The sequence below is a fragment of the Panthera pardus genome, unplaced genomic scaffold (genome assembly GCF_024362965.1).
Source record: "Panthera pardus isolate Hobbes unplaced genomic scaffold, ASM2436296v1 HiC_scaffold_24, whole genome shotgun sequence".
NCBI classification, from domain to species: Eukaryota; Metazoa; Chordata; class Mammalia; order Carnivora; family Felidae; genus Panthera; species Panthera pardus.
In genome coordinates this window covers 33,021,626-33,040,236 of record NW_026526810.1, presented here as the reverse complement: position 1 = coordinate 33,040,236, position 18,611 = coordinate 33,021,626, and the positions used below count along the sequence as shown (strand labels likewise).

Below are 18,611 nucleotides of genomic sequence, written 5' to 3'. Positions count from 1 at the left end.
AACATTCAACCTCTCAGTCCCACTGACTACAGTTCATGTGTTTAATATTCATGTGTGGCTAGTAGTTACAGTGCAGATTTTCCATCAACACCAAAAGTTCTGGACAGCACTGTGTCCCATCATTCCCCTATCCCTATTTACTTCAGTCATCACCACAGGTTCAAGCTCCCTCATCTATTATCACCTCCATCCTTGTCCTCCCACTAGGCATAAGTTCCCTGCTCCCTGCCCTCAGGCACATCCTTCCTCTGTGCCCTCTGCAACCTGTAATCAGCAATTTCTCCATATCGTCAGCCTTTTCTCAGAATGTTGTCTTCACCTCCTTGACTTACCTAAAATTTTGTTAGCCCTGATTTGTACACTGATTCTTTAGCAGCACTCTTAAGTGAATGTTATTTTCTTCTCATTCTCCTGTACCTCAGGTCAGGAAGTGGTAAGTGTATTCCTCTCCCAACCTGAATGCCATTTCTAAGCCAGTGCTCCCCCAACACCTCCTACAAAAACCCTGTTCCTTTGAAGCTTCACTGTCTGGGCATACCATCTTGGTTATTGTCCTCAATCAACCTCCAGGTCTCTCACTGTCCATCATTTAACTCTTGGCTCATTGCGTCTCTCTCCACCCTAAATTTTGTTATATTGAGTGGGCTCCACATCCATGTGATGGCCTCTCCATCACTTCCTTGACCACCTCATCTCCAGAGATATTTTCCACACTCCACAGCAGCTGCCCACTTCCGTAGTCACACCCTCAACTTTGTGTTCACCAAAAGCCATTCCACTTCCAATATGGAGACTTTCCAACTACAACCTTTTCCTTAATTAAATCTCCCTTAATAATTCTTTGACCTTTATCATGAGTTCTGATCCCTTGACTTCACTAATGTCTCACTACTCATGAGATTCACTTTTCACATTCCTTCTTTCTTACCTTCATTTTCATCATCCATTACTATAATCACTCTCTTGCTCTGTCTCCTCCAATTGTGTTGGCTTCTTTGTCTCCCTCTATCTCCCCGTCCGCCACTCACACTCTGTCTCTCTCTCTCAAATAAACATTAAAACAAAATCAATACCTCAAAGTAACCAATCAGGTAATAAGAGAAAAAGGAATAATAGAACATCACCATTTTGTAAACCCTCAATGAGATCAAGATCATCAATAGCTCTAATGTTACAAAGGAGAGACACTTGAAGGTTATGTGCCTCCTGATGAAAAGACACAGCACCACCTATGGAGTATTCTTGATGAAAACCTGAACCTGAATCAAAGCAAGCCTTTATATCTAACAACCGTTTACAGAAAATGAAAGGAGATAGAGGAAATGGTTAAATGTCACCATAGGAATGCAATCAGCAAAATCCTGAATAGGAAATTTCTGAAGGACAAAAATCTCTATTTCTTCACCAAAAAGGGGGTGATAAAGAAGTGGAGAGGGAAGATCCGTAGATTATAATAGATTTAAGAGAGTTGCCCATCAAATGTAACATTAGCTCTTTGAGGATGGTGCAATATAGGCCATATGACATGATATATGACAATCATATGACAACCTGACATCACTATTAAGTGATGATACCACTATTAACCTCACATGCCCACACCCTTGATTCCACCTGCCCCCTCAAACCTTGTCCCTCCCCAGGCTTGCCCATGTTTCCCATCTTCACAAATGGCCCCACCACCATCTGGTTGCTCAGGTAGCTACCTAGTTGTTGTTACAATTCCTCTCTTTCCTTCACCCCTCCCTCTTGTATCCAACACATCATAACTAGTCCTGTCATTTCTGTCTCAGAAGGGGTATATTTCTTTTCCATCTCTTCCACCCTGGTCCAACCCACCACCATCACTTGCTCGGATCACTGCAGCCTCCAAATGACCTCCTGTCTCCTTTCTTGCCCTCTTCCAGCCCATTCCTTCCAGTGCAGCCAGGATGATTAATGTTTTAAGTATTTTAAAAATATGGGTAGGTGGCGGGGGGATTGGATGAGGGTGGTCAAAAAGTGCCAACTTCCAGTTATAAATAAGAACTAGGGGTAGAACATACAACATGATGGCTCTAGTCAACACTGCTGTGTGATGTATAGGGAGGTTGTTAGGTGGATAGACCTGAAGAGTTCTCATCACAAGGAGAAGAAAAAACACATACTAATTTGTTATTGTTTTGGGTTTTTTTTTTTTTTTGTCTGTGGTTTTTTTAAAAATATCTCTGTGAGATGATGGGTGTTAACTACATTTACTGTGATAACCATTTCACAATGTATGTAAGACACATCACTATGCTGTACACCTTAAACTCATACAGTGCTGTATGTCACTTACATCTCAATAAACCCAGAAAACAAAACAAACAAAAAAGAAATCATGTTGAACTCAAACACAGGTTACCTACCGTGTTCCAGAAATGAGCTGTTCATGCTCAGAAAAAAATAAACTATCTATTTATCTCAAAAAATAGATAGATAGATAGATAGATAGATAGATAGACAGACAATAAAAATCAGAATATAGATCATGTCGTACTTTAAACCCTCCAGTGGCTTCCTAACTCGTAATAAAATAAAATCTAAATTCCTCACCTCTCCTTCATATAAGACTTTGTTGGACCTGAGCCTCCTGCATATTCTGATGCTTCCTGCATCCCTCTCCTTCCTGGAGTGACTCTGGCTCCTTTTCAGGGTCTCAAACATGACAAGCTCAGGGCACTTATTCCCACTATTCTCCTGGCCCAGATCTCTCTTTCCCCAGATCTTCATAAGGCTGGCTTCCCATCCTTGAGATCTCACCTAAAATGCTACCTCCTCAGAGAGCCCTTGGGAACATCACTAAACCCTGGGCATTCCCTTCACATCAACTGTCACATCTGCTGTCATTAGTCAGTTGTTGCCTTGTTCACAGTCTCTTACGCCCTTTAGACTGGAAGCTCTTCAAGGGTGAGATGCAAAAAAGCCTGGGCTGTAGTAGACACTCAAGTGTAGACACTTTTTTTATTTTGATAACATTCAGTGACTATTTTGTGCAGGCAGACTTGCGGCATCATTGGAGAGACATGATTTACACGTACGAAACAAACTAGAAGCAAGCGCAGATGCCAAGATTAGTGCAAAAGAGGGTTGCTCAGCCCCTCAGTGCAGGAGTTTAGAAGAATAAGCATCGGCTTCTTTGCTAAGAACAAAAGACAATTCAAATATCACTTTTTCAAGGTGAAAATAGAGCCTGAGGTACTAAAAAAAGTAGACAAAAATAGAGGTTCCAAAAGGCCCAAGCAAGAAGATTAGGACATCAAGTGACTGACATTTTTTCTTCTGTTCCCTCTCAGGGCTATGCCAACACTGCCTTTGGAAATCGTAGAAGGTTTGCAGAAAGACATTGCCCAGGAGTCAGAAAACCTGAGAGTCCCAGTTTTCTCCCTTTTACTGGTTGTTGCTCTTGGGCAATGCACACGCGCTCTTTGTGCCTGAGCTTCTCACCTACAATCTGGGAGTTTGGGAGTGGGCTCTTGAGCACTCTTCCCTGCTCTCAAGACTTTAGGCTCCCAAGTGGCCCCTTGCATATGGCAGAACTACACAGGGACAGAAATCGCTGAAGGAGGGAAGCCAAATGTCAGGGGAAGGAGACTGGGATTCAGGACTCATCTCATCCATCAGGAGAAAGGGCCTGAGGATTGGCCTGTTGTCATCTATCTGGTGAGCTCCCCTCACAAACTCTAACTTCTAACCCACTCCCTACTTCCTGAGTCAGGATCTGGGGAAGAAGAGGAAGCCTGGCTTTTAGAGGTGGCAAAGATTACTGAGGAACCCTGCCCCTTGGCTCCCAGGGCAGGAAGTGCCAGGCAGAAGGCAAGGCAGGGGAAAGCACTAGAACCGAGAATGAGCAAAGAGCAGTACTGCCTGGGGCGTGGGGTTCCGGACCCAAGGAGAACATTATTTGAGACCAATAAGGAAAGACTAAAGTAGTGGTTCCCACCAACTTCCCAGACCAAGGAAACTGGAAATGACTAGTGATTCCTTTCTGTTCCTCTGAGAATATGGCCCCAACAGGCCTGTGAGCGCCTCTATCCCCTCCTGCCCCATCAAGATGGCTCTGCCCAGAAGAGAGAATGAGGACTCCCGGGGGCTCTTGTTCCAGCACTCTCTCTATTTTCAGGACTTGCTTTCACCTCTGGAAAAAAACTTCAGGAAAAGTGACCCCTCCTTCCCACCCATACCCACTGACCAAAATTTCCATCAAAGCCTAGCTTCTGTCCCTCATGCCAGGAATCATACCCAAGAGGAAGCACAGACATCCCTGGCTACCATACAGCAAGGAAGGGGCCAACCCAGGAAAGGGGTGAAAGGTGATGTCAGCCATCTGAAGTTTCCCAGGGATGGTGAGAAGATAGGGGGGAAGGTCTGAGGAAGGCAACCTTCAGCAACAGCCACTGAGAGGGAGGGGTGTGCAGTGGGAGTAGGGCAGCCAGGGGCTGGAGCCCAGGGCTCTTGGCTCGGTGCCCAGTCTCTGATCTGCTGCATTGTTCAGCTATTTCCTTCCTTGGAAGTAGTAAGCGGGTGGAGGGGACCAGGATTGCATGGCTGGGAGTAAATGGAGCAGGGTGGAGCTTCCATTGGGGGAGGGGGCCTCCAGTCTGTTCCCATGACCAGCTGCCCTTCCGGCAGCCAGGGGACTGCGTGGGAAAAGTTCTTGGAAGTGCTGGGGACAGTGTGTGTGTGTGTGTGTGTGTGTGTGTGTGCACACGTGTGTGCGCAAGCGCACTTTTTCATTTGTGTCTGACTGCCTTGCTTGGATTTAGTCACAAGACAAAGCCCTTTGAGAAATAGTCACCAGTCTATGTTCCCACTGGGCTGTGCCCTGGGAGAGGCACAAGAACCCGCCCCAACGCCTGAGAGAGGGACACTGGAGGCCTAAGACCAACTCCCTGAAGTCTTGACTTCTAGTGAATCTACATTGGCTGACTTCCCCGGATTTATGAGGATGCTTCTGGAATCTTCTGCAAAGCTTCCAGCTTCCTGGCAGAACTCCATTACTAGAGGGATGTTGGAAAGCAGGTGGGAACCAGACATGGGGAGTGGAGTCAATAATTCTCACAGCATCTCCCTAAAAAGCCTAGAATCCTTCATAACCACAGATCTTAGAGCCAGGCAGCATGCCAAGAGATTATATGATGGTCCAGTACTCAGCCTTCAGACAAGAAGCCTTAATACAAAGGTCACAAACTAGCAGCATACAGGTGAAATGCATCCTGTAAACACATGCCTTGCTTAGCCAGTACAGCACTTAAGAAATTTTTGAACCAATATTGAAAGATTTCACACAAAAATCCCAATTTCTAAGTCTCTTGAAGAAATCAGAAGATATGGCTAAGACTGATGTCCTATTTCCCCAAGACAACATTGACTGGGCTGAGTAATGACTGCTCCCTTAGAAAGAGTGTGGGCTGTCCATTTTCCCACAGTCCCTACGGTCCCCATTGTCCTCAACACTGAGGCTAAGTATCACTTGCTGTTGCTCATCATACTTGTGTGATTACTACATAGTTTTCTGGGCCTTTGTCTCTATCAAAAGGGGGGGAAAAAAAGAAACCAAGAGGGCCACCTGTTTCTAGAGAGAATATTTCTATGCAGCAAGTATATCCATGAGCAAACAAAGATGGGATTGGGTGTCCTTCTGCCACCTTTTCTGCATCATCCCCTCCACTTTCCAGTGACATGATGCTTAATGCCACCCTCTGACAATACTATGTCACATGCTTTGTGCCAAAATTGTCCCCCCACTCCTTCCCTTACCCCCAAATCATAATTCTCCTTTTCTCAGTGAGCAAATTCCAGCTGTAAGCCTACAAAAGTAATGTACTGGAGCAATCCCCAGCACCTGCTTGCTAATGACCCTGTGATAAAGCTGAAACTCCTTACCTTAGGTGTTCTCTCATGCAGCAACCTGCAAGATGTGCATGTGAATACACAGAAGCACACCTGAAGGAGCTAACACCAAACTGAAAACCAAGGTCACCTCTGGGGAGGTGAGGAGGAGACCAGAAATGGAGGTGATGGTCCCAAGCCTATCCCTAAAGCTTTAATATTTTACAAGGAGATTATAATCATGCATAAGATGCCTTAGCCTGCTAACTGTTAGTCTCACCTCAGTTTATCTTTCCTGCTTATCTCCATGAACTGATCGACTCACAGTTCCCTATTCCCCAATTTTTGTGCCCATAGCTTTTCTCTTTTTCATACCCAGAATGCCTTTCTCCTCCTCCTCTACCAAGCCAAATCCAGCCCATCACTCAAGGCAGTAGTCTTTCAAAAATTTACCCCATGAGGGCGCTTGGGTGGCTCAGTCAGTCGTCTGACTTTGGCTCAGGTCATGATCTCACAGCTCATGGGTTCAAGCCCTGTGTCAGGCTCTGTGCTGATAGCTCAGAGCCTGGAGCCTGCTTCAGATTCTGTGTCTCCCTCTCTCTCTGCACCCCCATTCCCTGCTCACACTCTGTTTCCCTCTCTCAAAAATAAATAAACATTAAACATTTTTTTTAATTTAGCCCATGAACACCCTAAACAAAGTTTTAAATTATGTACCCCTCAATAAAGCAGGTTTTTAAAAAACTATATATTCTCTTGAAGTTAAAAAAATTTTTTTCCAACTAGGTTTAAATACGGTTGACCCTTGAATACAGAGGGGTTAGGGGTACCAACTTCCATACAGTCAAAAACCCACATACCACTCTGACTCCCTCAAAACTTAACTACCAAGGGGCACCTGGGTGGCTCAGTCGGTTAAGCGTCCGACTTCAACTCAGGTCACGATCTCGCGGTCTGTGAGTTCGAGCCCCGCGTCGGGCTCTGGGCTTATGGCCTGGAGCCTGCTTCGGATTCTGTGTCTCCCTCTCTCTCTGCTCCTCCCCCGTTCATGCTCTGTCTCTCTCTGTCTCAAAAATAAATAAAACGTTAAAAAAAAAAAAAATTAAAAAAAAAAATTAACTACCAAGAGCCTAGTATTGATCAGAAGCCTTACCAATAACATAGTCTATTAACACATATTTTGTATGTTGTATGCATTATATACTGTGTTCTTACAATAAAATAAGCTAGGGAAAATAAAATGTTATTAAAAAAAACATAAGGAAGTACTGTACTGTAAAAATGTACATATAAATGCACCCTTACAATTCAAACCTACATTGTTCAAGGGTCAACTGCAGTTGCAAAGGATATGATTTCTGGTGTAATGGAAATATTTACATTTTATGTTATTTTTTTTTAAGTTTTTATTTACTTAAGTAATCTCTCCACCCCACGTGGGGCTTGAGTTCATGAGCCTGAGATCCAGAGTCATGCTCTTCCAACTGAGCCAACCGGGTGCCCTGTTATCCACATTTTATTTATTTTTTAACTTCTTTTTTAAAGTTTATTTATTTATTTTGATAGAGTATGTGCGCATAAGTGGGGGAGGGGTAGAGAGAGAGGGAGAGAGAACCCCAAGCAGGCTCTGTGATGTCAGCGCAGAACCCAACACAGGGTTCGATCTCACCAACCATGAGATCAGGACCTGAGCGGAAATCAAGAGTCTGACACTTGGGGCGCCTGGGTGGCGCAGTCGGTTAAGCGTCCGACTTCAGCCAGGTCACGATCTCACGGTCCGTGAGTTCGAGCCCCGAGTCAGGCTCTGGGCTGATGGCTCGGAGCCTGGAGCCTGTTTCCGAGTCTGTGTCTCCCCTCTCTCTCTGCCCCTCCCCCGTTCATGCTCTGTCTCTCTCTGTCCCAAAAATAAATAAAAAAACGTTGAAAAAAAAAAAAAAAAAAAAGAGTCTGACACTTAACCAACAGAGCCACCCCAGCACACCCGCCCCCCAATATTGACATTAAAAAAAACTTATATTAAATGTATTCACTGGAATCACAGTGATTTGATACTCATCATCACCATTTGCGAATTGCATAAGCAAGCTCTTAGAGGAAAATTTACATCATTGCTTTTGTCCTTGAATTTTCTTTCCACTTCTCCCATATAATGCTATCATAATGTAATACATAGTTTATGCTGGAAAATCTTTTATTTTTTTTAATATTTACTTTTATTTTTGAGAGAGAGAGAGAGACAGAGTGTGAGCAGGGGAGGTGCAGCAAGAGGGGGAGACACAGAATCTGAAGCAGGCTGCAGGCTCTGAACTGTCAGCACAGAGCCCGATGTGGGGCTCGAACCCACAGACTATGAGATCATGACCTGAGCCGAAGTCAGATGCTTAACCGACTGAGACACCCAGGTGCCCCTTGAAAATCTTTTATTGATCATCAAACAATACTTCTCTGCCATAAATATATATGTTTATATTTATATAAAAATTAAAATTGTATTCTTTTCTTATTTTTTGTGGCCATAAGCCTCCAGAGTTTACGATTTTCTTCTGGATTGACTTATCATTACAATTATTATTAGTTTACTGTTTGTCAAACAACATAAATATTTTGCAAATGTTGATAGAGCATTATTAAACATGAGTAAAAAAAAGTTTTAAAGTAAGTTCTATGCCCAACATGGGGCTCAAACTCATGACCCCAAGATCAAGAGTCCCCTGCTCTACTGACTGAACCAGCCAGGTGCCCCAAATAGTAAAATTTATAAAAAATACAACTCAAAAGAAAGAAAGAAAGAAAAGAAAAAGAAATACAACTCATATTGAAATAGTCATATACATGCTGGAATGAGACAGTGATCAGCATCAATTTTATCTCTACATCCTATTTTTATAGATGATAATGGTGAGAAATCTCGTTCACATAAACACGTACATGGGAATTGAAGAAGTTTGGGCAGGGTCGCTCAATTCCACCTAATCATTCAACAGGTGACAAATGAATTTGTTTTACTTCCTTCAATTGTGGAAGGCAAAATATTGGGAAATTTTGATTTGCAAAACAATTTGTTGCCCAGACAACCCGAGTCATTTGCTTTCTCAATATTGAAATCACTATTTTAAATTGTTTCTTTGGGGGCACCTGGGTGGCTCAGTTGGTTGAGCGGCCTACTCTTGATTTCAGCTCAGGTCATGAGCTCACAGTTCATGGGTTCAGTTCATGGGGTCTAGCCTGGCGTTGCGCTCTGCATTGACAGTGTGGAGACTGCTTGGGATTCTTTCTCTTCCTCTCTCTCTGCCCCTCTCCTGCTCCCACTCTCTATCACTTTCTCAAAATAAATAAATAAACTAAAAAAAAATTGTTTCTTTGGAGCCCCAGAGATTTTTACACACCAAGGCAACATACCAAAATGAGAGTTAGGATGGGCCAAAGATAAGTCTTTTGTACAATAGTATAGGTTAAATTATGCTATAGTAACAAGTAATACCAAAAATTTCAATTGTTTAAACCAACAAAGATTCTTCTCCCCTCTGTCCCCCAAACTCACAATACGTATCCATCGCAGGTCAGCTGAGGGTTCTGATCCATGCCATCATCATTCAGGGATCTAGACCTCATCATCTGAAATGTCATTGGTCACCATGGCAGAGAGAAGGTAAGGAGAATCATACACTGGCTCTTAAATGCTTCCACCCAGAAGACACATTTTTGCTCATGTATCATTGTCCAAAGCAAGTCACATGGCCACACCTGACTTCTAAAAGGTGGGAAAGTACCTATAAGAGAACAGGGAACATGGATGAGCAGCACTGATGGCTAACACATTTGTCTTTTGTAAAATGGGAGCCAAGAAATTGTGGAAATGAAGGGAGGAGACGCGTTCACAGGCACAGCCTAGTCCTTGTTGAAGATGATGTTCTGGAAGTTGATTCCCATCAACATAACCCTGCCACCTACCCTTCGCTAAGAAAGCCTTTTTGCACCTCTAGGGGTACATGTGCCCAAGTGTGAAGACCACTGCTGCCTTTGTGAAGCCTTCCCTTCAGATCCAGGGACCTCTTTGAGTTCCTGTCATTATTGCCTCTACTATCCATTTGGAAGCTATTAGAGGAGTTAATTACATTTTCATATATGTGTTTCGTGTTTTCCTAACAAGTTGTAGTTTCTTTGAGGATGGAAACCATATGTAAGTTTTTATATACCCCATATTATCTAGCAAGAACAGTTAGAACTTGTGAGTTCTGCTTGATGGCTGAATTGGTCACTTTTCTTGGTATGCTTCAATCTCATCTGTGCAGTGGGAATAACAAGGCTTCTTGCCCTTAGGATCACAATCAACATGACAGAAGTAGAAGCTCTTTCCATCCCACTCTCTTTGACCTAACAGGGATCAGCGTCTTGAGACTCCACTTCTGAAAAGCTGTATGTAATGATGAGTCATTAAAGGCTCTTGAAACATCTGTGGAAAGTGGGTTTAGGAAGATCAGCGTGACATTAGTGAATGCTGGGTGGTTGGGGAATCCGACAGGTGGGTGGCGGGGCAGGGACAGGGAGTCCAGGTAGAAAGTTGCACTTCAGAGGTGATGCAGGGAATGGCGAGCCATATTGCACCCTCAGGGAGTGACCCCAGCTGACTTCCTGAAATTCCAAACCTGGATTCAGGGCTGAATCAGGTGGTAATAACAAACCTCATGCTTCTGCCAGTCCAAACCAAGCGTTTTCTGCACCCTGACACTGCCCCCTGGTGGCCTCTGGAGTCATTGCCAATACAAGGAAGCCGAATTATCATTAGGGGGATCTGGGATTGATGTGGGTGAGGACAAGATGGCCAAAATTGCAGCTGCAGAAAAGGAAAGGAACTAAGGAGAGAGAGGAGGGGCCATACACATGGGTTGGGTGTAGGCTGGGGGGAGTTTTTATCCCTGGACCTACTGCACAAAGTGAAGACTAAAAAGAGTCTTTGAGATGCAAACAACAGCACAAGGACATGGTTTAGCCCATGCAACTGTTTTCAAATTTTTGGGTTAGTTGCCAACGTCCCAAATCAGGTAATTTCACATTAAAATCGGAATGTCCAGTTTCTCTTGAAAACTCAAAAACATCAAGCCATATGAGGCCACCATCCTGCTGAGCCGCAGCTAGCTGGGGCTGAGAGCCTTTCTGTCCCTTTCAGCAGGGCAAGAGCTTCCCTGTCACCCAGTCACCCAGGCTGCCTTCCTCAGTTCCGCTGCCCCCTTACCCTGCAGGCTGGGAGTTTGTAACTCCTAAGTGGACATTTCATGCTGGAGAGCAGGGTCAAAAGGTATCAGGATGGGACCAACCAATCATCCAATGCCTCCAGAATTTATCTATTACACATCATCCAGGGGAACCTGGGTAGCTCAGTTGGTTAAGCATCCAACTCTTGGTTTCAGCTCAGGTCAATGATCTCACAGTTCATGGGTTTGAGCTCCGTATCAGGCTCCGTGCTGGCAGTGTGGAGCCTGCTAGGCATTCTCTCTCTCTCTCCTCTCTTTCTGCCCCTAGGCTGCTCATGTGCCATGCTCTCTCTCTCTCTCTCTCTCTCAAAAATAAATCTTAAAACAAAAACAACAGCAACACAACAGAAAACAGCATCCAGCATATGCTTGAAGACCTTTGGGGACAAGAAAATCACTGCCTATTAAAGCAGCCCATTGCACCTTCGGATAACTCAGACCGCTTTCACAGGGTGGGAATGTCTGTTGAGGTTGTATTCTCTTGAGGATACAGGCCCAGAGAGAAGAGACTTGCCTACAATGTTGTCTCAAAAATTAAGCAGACACTTAGCAGGCATGTGTGAGGCACCACCAAGTGCCCGAGACTATGCTGGTGAGTGATGATGGCATGACCTGTGCCCTAAAGAAACTTCCAGTCTGGGCAGAGGTGGGCCAGGTTTACACAGATGGTAACAATACCTAGCAATGCTGATATAGTGACATCTGGGAATAGTGCATTGAAAGAGATCAGTCCAAATTTGAAATTCCAAGTCTCCCAGACATGAGAAATTAGACATGTAAGCTCTGAAAATATCAACTGTGGTTATAAAGCTCTGTGCCACTCCTGGCACATTACTACAGACATCTGGGAGTTGACTCCATGAGCCAGAAGGGCATACAGGCAACTGACTTGATCTTCTTTGAAACAGTGAGTCACGATACCTGAGTTTTATGTCAGTTCTGCATAACTGAGCGAATTTGGGCACATCTCTTTGCCTCTTAGGGCCAAGGCTTCTCCATCTGTGAACACAAAGGGCTGAATCAAATTTCTCAGGGCTTAATATTTACCTTCATATCCCCAGTACCAGCACAGTAACGGGCTATCTAGAATACAAATTCAATAGGTGCTCCCTAAATGATTTTTTGTCGAATTAATTAATTATATGTTTATTTGTTTATTTTTAAGAGAGAGAGAAAGAGCAAGCTGGGGAGGACAGAGAGGGAGAGAGAGATCCCAAGCAGGCTCCACACTTTCAGCACATAGCTAGATGCAGGGCTCAAACTCACAAACCTTGAGATCATGACCTGAGCCAAAACCAAGGGTCAGACCCTTAGCCAACTGAGGCACCCAGGCACCCCTAACTTAATTTATTTCTTAAACTGTACTCCCAACGTGGGGCTTGAACTCATGACCCCACGATCAAGAGTCCCAAGCTCTGCCAACTGAGCCAGCCAGGCGCCCCAATGTTAACAATGCTCTCTAAATGTTTGTGATTGCCTGCTGACTCTGCTTCTGGGTGCATTACCCAGAACAGAGGCACCCAGAACAAATGGGCCCTGGAGTACCGCTCCTCACCCCCCCCCCCCCCCCCCCCCCGCCAGTTCCTCCTGGAAGATTAAAAGGGAAAAAATCCGTGTGAGTGAGGCTTGTGGACTTTTTTACCACAAGAGGGCGCCAGAGCACCACTTCACCATCCTGGACCTGGGAAGAGGGAGGCCCCATCAGAAGCCACTTAAGTAGTGCTGTCTTGGGTGAACAGAAATGTCACCTCAGGCACCACTGGGGGCTGAGAAAAGATTCCTGAGATGTAAACACAAGAGGACATAGGACAAGGAGGCAATGGAGGATGTGGATGAGGGAGGACAGGGAAAGAGCCAAAGAGAGAGAAAGGGACTCACTGGAGTCACAGAACATGCCTAGAGATACATAAAGAAATGAGACCTAGGATGAGGTAATACTGGGGTCCCATGTTACCTCAATTTCATAGGGAAAAACCTCTCTCTGAGCATCTCAGAACCTGCACAGTGGTCAACAAATGTCTTCACTTGACTGCACAGTAAAGAAAGGGCCAGAAGACAGATTGGGGTAGATCCTGAATGGCTGACTTTGACCATCAGCCCGTAGGCTCTAGAGAACCATGAAAGAAAGTCCTTCAAAACTATGAAAGTGATATTTTGGAATGATTCATCTGCGGCTATGGACAAGAGATATTTAAATATATACGTCCATAAGGGCACCTGGCTGGCTTAGTCACAGAGCATACAATTCTTGATCTCAGGGTCATGAATTCGAGCCCCTCGTTGGGTGTAGAGATTACTTAAATAAATAAAAACTTTGAAAAAATAAATATATACGTCCATGAAGAGTATATGCAAATAAACTTGGGGGAATTTGATCTTTAGGAAAAATCCTAGTGGAGATCATCGCTTTGTGAACGGTTGCTCCCTCCTTATTTCCCTTCCTGGTGCTTCTCTCTTCATCTCTTTCCTGAGACCCAAATCACTTTCCAGGAGGCACACTGTTGGTTCCAGGGATGAGAACCTGGGCATGGAAAGAGAAACAGGCATAGCTGAGAAGCCTCTATTAGGAGAGGCCAACTTTAGCAGGGGCTGAAATCTAGGGTGTCCTGCTCTGGAAGTTGAGGGGTTATCTTGGGGTGAGAAATGGGAGCATGTCCCTCCACACCCACATCTTAAACCATCTATGTAGCTGTTCTGAGAAGCCAAGCACAAGACCACAAAACATGTCTCCAGAGCAGGGTCTGGACTCTTAGGGGAGGGGAGGCAGACAACAGGAGGGCAGCACCCAGGAGGAAAAGGGAAACTGAGCCATTTGGAACCATTGACTTCTAAATCTTTCCCTTCCTGGTTACTACCCCCTTAAGTAGATCTATAGCCCAGACCCCAGGCTGCACCCAGAGAACAGGAGCTTTATTCTCCACCTCAGCGCCAAACACAGGCGACATGGGGAGTATACGTTCAATAAGAGTTGGTGGCAAGGAAGAATGACTGCGGAGAGAGAATGGATGGTAATAGGGTGTGGTCCTTCCCCTTGGTGACAAGAGCCAAATACAACTTTGGCACCTCTCCAAACTGGAACTTCCTGTCTGTGAACTGGAGGTGGTTGTTCACAGTGCCCAGACCACTTCCCAGGGCAAGTGCAAAAATCAGAGATACGAATGCTTTGTGGCTCCAGCCTTCTCTCCTAGCCCCATGATTTTAAGTTATTAAACACCAAAAACTCAAGTATTTCGTCTTGAATGATAAAAACTACTCATTCAGGCAACATTGTGAAGATGCAGTTGCTTACAAATGCTGACAAGATCACCAGACTCCAACATCAGTAGTTGCTGTAGGTACATGTGTAATCCTGCTCTTGCCAAATTAGGAAACACATCTACCTTCAGAGATTTCTGAGCTCTGATCACCCTTATCCAGGTTTTTTCCCTCCCACATACTGTAATGGTTGGAGCCTTTGGTTTTTGTTTAGCCTCTTTCTTAACCAGGTAACTAGAGAGCTTTGGGTCACTGCTGGCTCTTCTTCCTGCCCAAGTGGTTCCCAGTTCCCATGAGGCTCTCCCAGAGTCTCCCAGGAGCCCTGGCTTTTGTGGGACCCTGTGGCCCAGAACTGCAGAGAAGCATTTAACTCTGGACAGGGATGCCAGAAAACCGGGTCTTGAGCCTTTTGCTTTCTGTGGGACCCTCTTAACTTCGGTTTCCATAGCTGCAAAAAGTAGATAATGCCTTTCTTGCTTATCTCAGGGCTTTTATGAGGATCACCAGAGATGGTGTATGTGAACATGTTTTGTAAACTGTAAAGCAGTTTATGACTATATTACTATTAGTATGACTGCTATAATTGTCAGAATTCTCAGATCCTACAAGCTAGCTACAAGATGTTCTCTGGGATTCCTGGGCCGCTGCCATCTCCTTCCTCCACCACTCCTCCAGGTAGAATGTGGGGCTAAAAACCTGTTGAGAACCCTTGATCCACTGGGAAAATAACCAAGGAGTACATAAATTAGAATCAACTCAAATTTTATTACTTGTTAAGGATGAGAGAAAGATGACCAGGTGTTCTTTTAAAGATAACCATAGCAAACTGTTGAGTACCTACTGTGCTTTAGGCATATTCCTTACTATCATTCCTCTGTTACCCTCATAATACTGTGACAGAAGGACCCAGATTCAGAGGGAATAGATGGGCTTTCATGGAATGATACAGCCATTCCTTATATGAGACTCATCTTACTAAACTGTGTTGCATTTTCTCTACCCCAGGCAGAAATGGAAATACACTATCTTGGTTCTTGCATAAGCAGAAAGCCAGATGGGTCCTATAGGCCAAAACCTTACCCCCTAGGTTAAAAGGCCAGAGAGACAGCACAGGGCTAGATAGGTCACTGAGGGCTTCTCTGTGTCCCATAAACCAGGAGTAGCACCCAGTATCCTGGAAAGAGATCAGTCCAGACTGAGACCAAGATTCCCTGGGCAGAAAGCAGAGAATGGCATGATAGGAAACCTGAACTCTAGTCCTGGTTTCTGGAACTGCTGGGATAGACTTCCAAGCCCATGGCCATCCTGTGGCTGCAGCCTCTCTGCTAAAGGGTGTGTGTGTGTGTTTCTGGAATGGTCATGCAGGGGATGGGGGTGGGGGGCAGTGGAAGGAGCCAGGCTAGGAGTCAGGAGACACGAGTGAAGCATGCCCTTGCCATCGTTCTTATAACTTTAGAGCAAACCACTTCCCCTCTCTGTTCCGATTTCCTCGTCTGTAAAATGGGAGAGAAGACTGGACTAAATACCCTCCATGCTAACATTCTGATGGTCAAGGGTCCCTCAGAAAACCGGGTGAAGTGGTTTGCTCTAAGACCAAGGGGCACCTGACCTCACTCACTGACCTCTCTCCGAATGCCTGCAGGGACTCCCACTACCCAACCCAATCAGAAGCCAGACGATGAGGGAGCTGTGGGTGTTGTCCACACTGACTAGAGAGTATGGTAGGGCTGGGTGATGGTCAAGGAGACCCAGGAGAAATGCCTTAGGAGCTCAGGCCTCTTTCCTGTCCCATTGCCAGGACAGTGATCTGCCCAGACTCTCCCTGCTCACAAGGGTGGGCCCTCAGCTGCTATATCCCCTCCTCTGTTCCTCAGGGAAAATGTCAGCGAGCAGGGTCTGCTCTCATGAAGGTGGCCCATTGACTGGAGGGGTAGGGGCCCAGAAGGCTATAGCTGGGTGGAGAGATTTTTGCTTCTTCCTCCCAATACTTTGTAGGAAAGTCTTTCTTCTTCCATGTTTACATTTCCTTCTAGGGTTCCCTTCTGGTACTTTCCCTAACCCTACTGAGGGGCTTTGCCCTATTTCTCAAGAGTATTTGCATTCTGACAAGGAGCTCCTCAAAAATCAAAAAAGCTTTATTCCAGAACTCAGAAAAAGGAGCTCAGCAGGGCACATGCATGACAGGCAGAGGAGCGGGGAAATGGCAAGGGACGAGGGAGTCCCCTTCCCTCCTGAGACTTCCGGGACCCCAAGGAGCCTAAGCCTTTACCCTGTACTGTTTCTCAAGGAAGCTGTCAGGCCACACAGCCTAAAAATTCCAAAGGTGGGCTGGGAACTTGCTCTCCTACAAAGGCTACAAATTCGGGCCAGGCACAGGGGACAGCCAGGGGCTCCCCAGTGCCTCAACAAGTATCCATTTACACAGGCCTCACTTGTGTGAAGAGGAGTGGAGATGCATGTACTTGTGAGGATCTCCTCTGCCATGGAGACCATCTCAGTGCTGCTGGCAAGGGGTCCCTGAGCCAAAGAACCTTGGTTGTTCCCAGATGCCTAAAATCCTTTCAGAAAGGAAAGAAACCTTTCACCTGTAATCAGATCAGGATTAAACCCCTCCAAGAAGGAAGAGGTGCTTTCTGGAAGGAGCACAGAATGGGAGACAGGGCCTGGCTGCTTCTGACTGATCTTACTGTCCTTACTAGGAAGTCATTGAACTATTCGAGGTTCATAGCTTCACAGTTCAGTCCAGACATGACTATCTGCTAAGGCCTCTCACCCTGAGGAAAGGCCCCAGTGCAGCTGGAGGGCCCCTCTGGGATGGTTTCAGGGCCCCCTCCCCTTCCCGGCTCCTCCTCTCAGACCCAGGCCTGGGCCCTGCTCAGTAAGGCGTGACGGAGATCCCCCAGGGAAGCCAGAGGAGCAGGGGCCTTTAAATTATGGAGCAGCTTTCTTAGCCCCTCTCAGAAAGGCCCGGCGCCCCAGCTAAATAATTCACCACCTCAGGAAGACCCAGTGGTTCCTGACACTGCTGAAGTAGGTCAGGCATCAGCTTGGCCCTGGTGGGGGGGGCGGGGGGGGGGGGTAGTGGGGCTCAGAGCAGCTCCTCACCAGAACTAGGAGAGGCTGCAGGCTGGGAAGCAATGCCTCTGGATACTGCAGGGAGGTGAGGGGTACAGGGTACACAGGTGAACACAGCCACCAATTCCCCTCCTCCCACCCGGACCTCTCCCTGGGGTCCACGTAACCAACCCTCTAGCCTGACACCCTGTGGCCTCCTCCTCCCTCAGAGCACCTGGGGTTGTGTCCTCTCTTTACATGCAGATACCAGCTGGGGATGCATGCGTCACCCCATAGCCTTTAACAGCCGACGCATTTATCAGAACATCTTAGACCCAAAACACCCAGTGCAGGACTGGGATTCAGAAAAGGTGAAACAGAGAGAGGGATACCAAGGTCACCCAAGACATAGGTGAGGAAGTGACCAGGGACAGCCACAGCTGCTCCAGTTTCGCCCAGAGCAAGACTGGAATGAAACCACAGAGTGGGGACACTCTAGGGCCTGTCCTGCCCTCCCTGTGTAGGCACAGCTCCAAGCCAAGCTGTGAAGGGTATGGGGTGGGGGCACACAGATGGAAAAGACAAACAGCAAAGCCATGGGGTCAGTGCTCCAACCCACCAGAAGCAGCTGGAAAGGATTCCAAACCACTACTTTACAGATGAAGAAACTGAGGCTCCAAATCACAACAGGGAACAACTGGGGCCAGCTGCAGGTTCAGTGAGGTCCAGGGTCATGGCTCCACATGATTTCTCTTCATGCCCATGTACTCTGGCTTCTAGCAAAACCTCCCCCTCAGGAACCAGAGCCACCACAGGGAGCCTACAAGGGTGTGGGAGAGTGGCCCTTTCTAGGGCCATCCTTCTTCCCTCCAGCACAGCCTCACAAAATATATACCGAGACACTTCCGGGGGGAGCCCACCCTTCCAAACCACAGTCCTTCTCTGCTAGAGGGCCTGAAAAGGCCACAGGCCAGGAAAGGTCAGGCCAACTAAAGCACAGCACCCAGAGAAAACAAAGGTCCCATTTGGGTGCTTACTCTGGGTGCAGGGAATCTCCATCCATAGCCTCAGAACTCTGGATGAAGGAGTGAATGAATCAAACACAAGGTGGGCTGGCAGATCTGCCCCAGTTGAGGGGTCCTCTGTGAGTCTCTTTCCTCCAGGACTTAAGGTGCACAAGGAGGGAAGGTGGGAAGG

General features: G+C 46.2%; 1 long non-coding RNA gene across 2 annotated transcripts; it reads left to right on the top strand.

Moving 5' to 3' along the window:
* The first annotated feature begins 771 nt into the window (after window positions 1–771).
* LOC109262856 (uncharacterized) lies at window positions 772–10,307 on the top strand. 2 transcript variants are annotated; one of them, XR_008417063.1, is made up of 7 exons: window positions 772–1,698; window positions 3,318–3,684; window positions 4,145–4,334; window positions 4,788–5,043; window positions 5,929–6,038; window positions 9,413–9,502; window positions 10,174–10,307. It is a non-coding gene; the product is annotated as an uncharacterized LOC109262856 (long non-coding RNA). The 2 variants fall into 2 exon arrangements; XR_002077989.2 differs by having other exon boundaries at window positions 9,413–10,307.
* The last annotated feature ends 8,304 nt before the right edge of the window (window positions 10,308–18,611 follow it).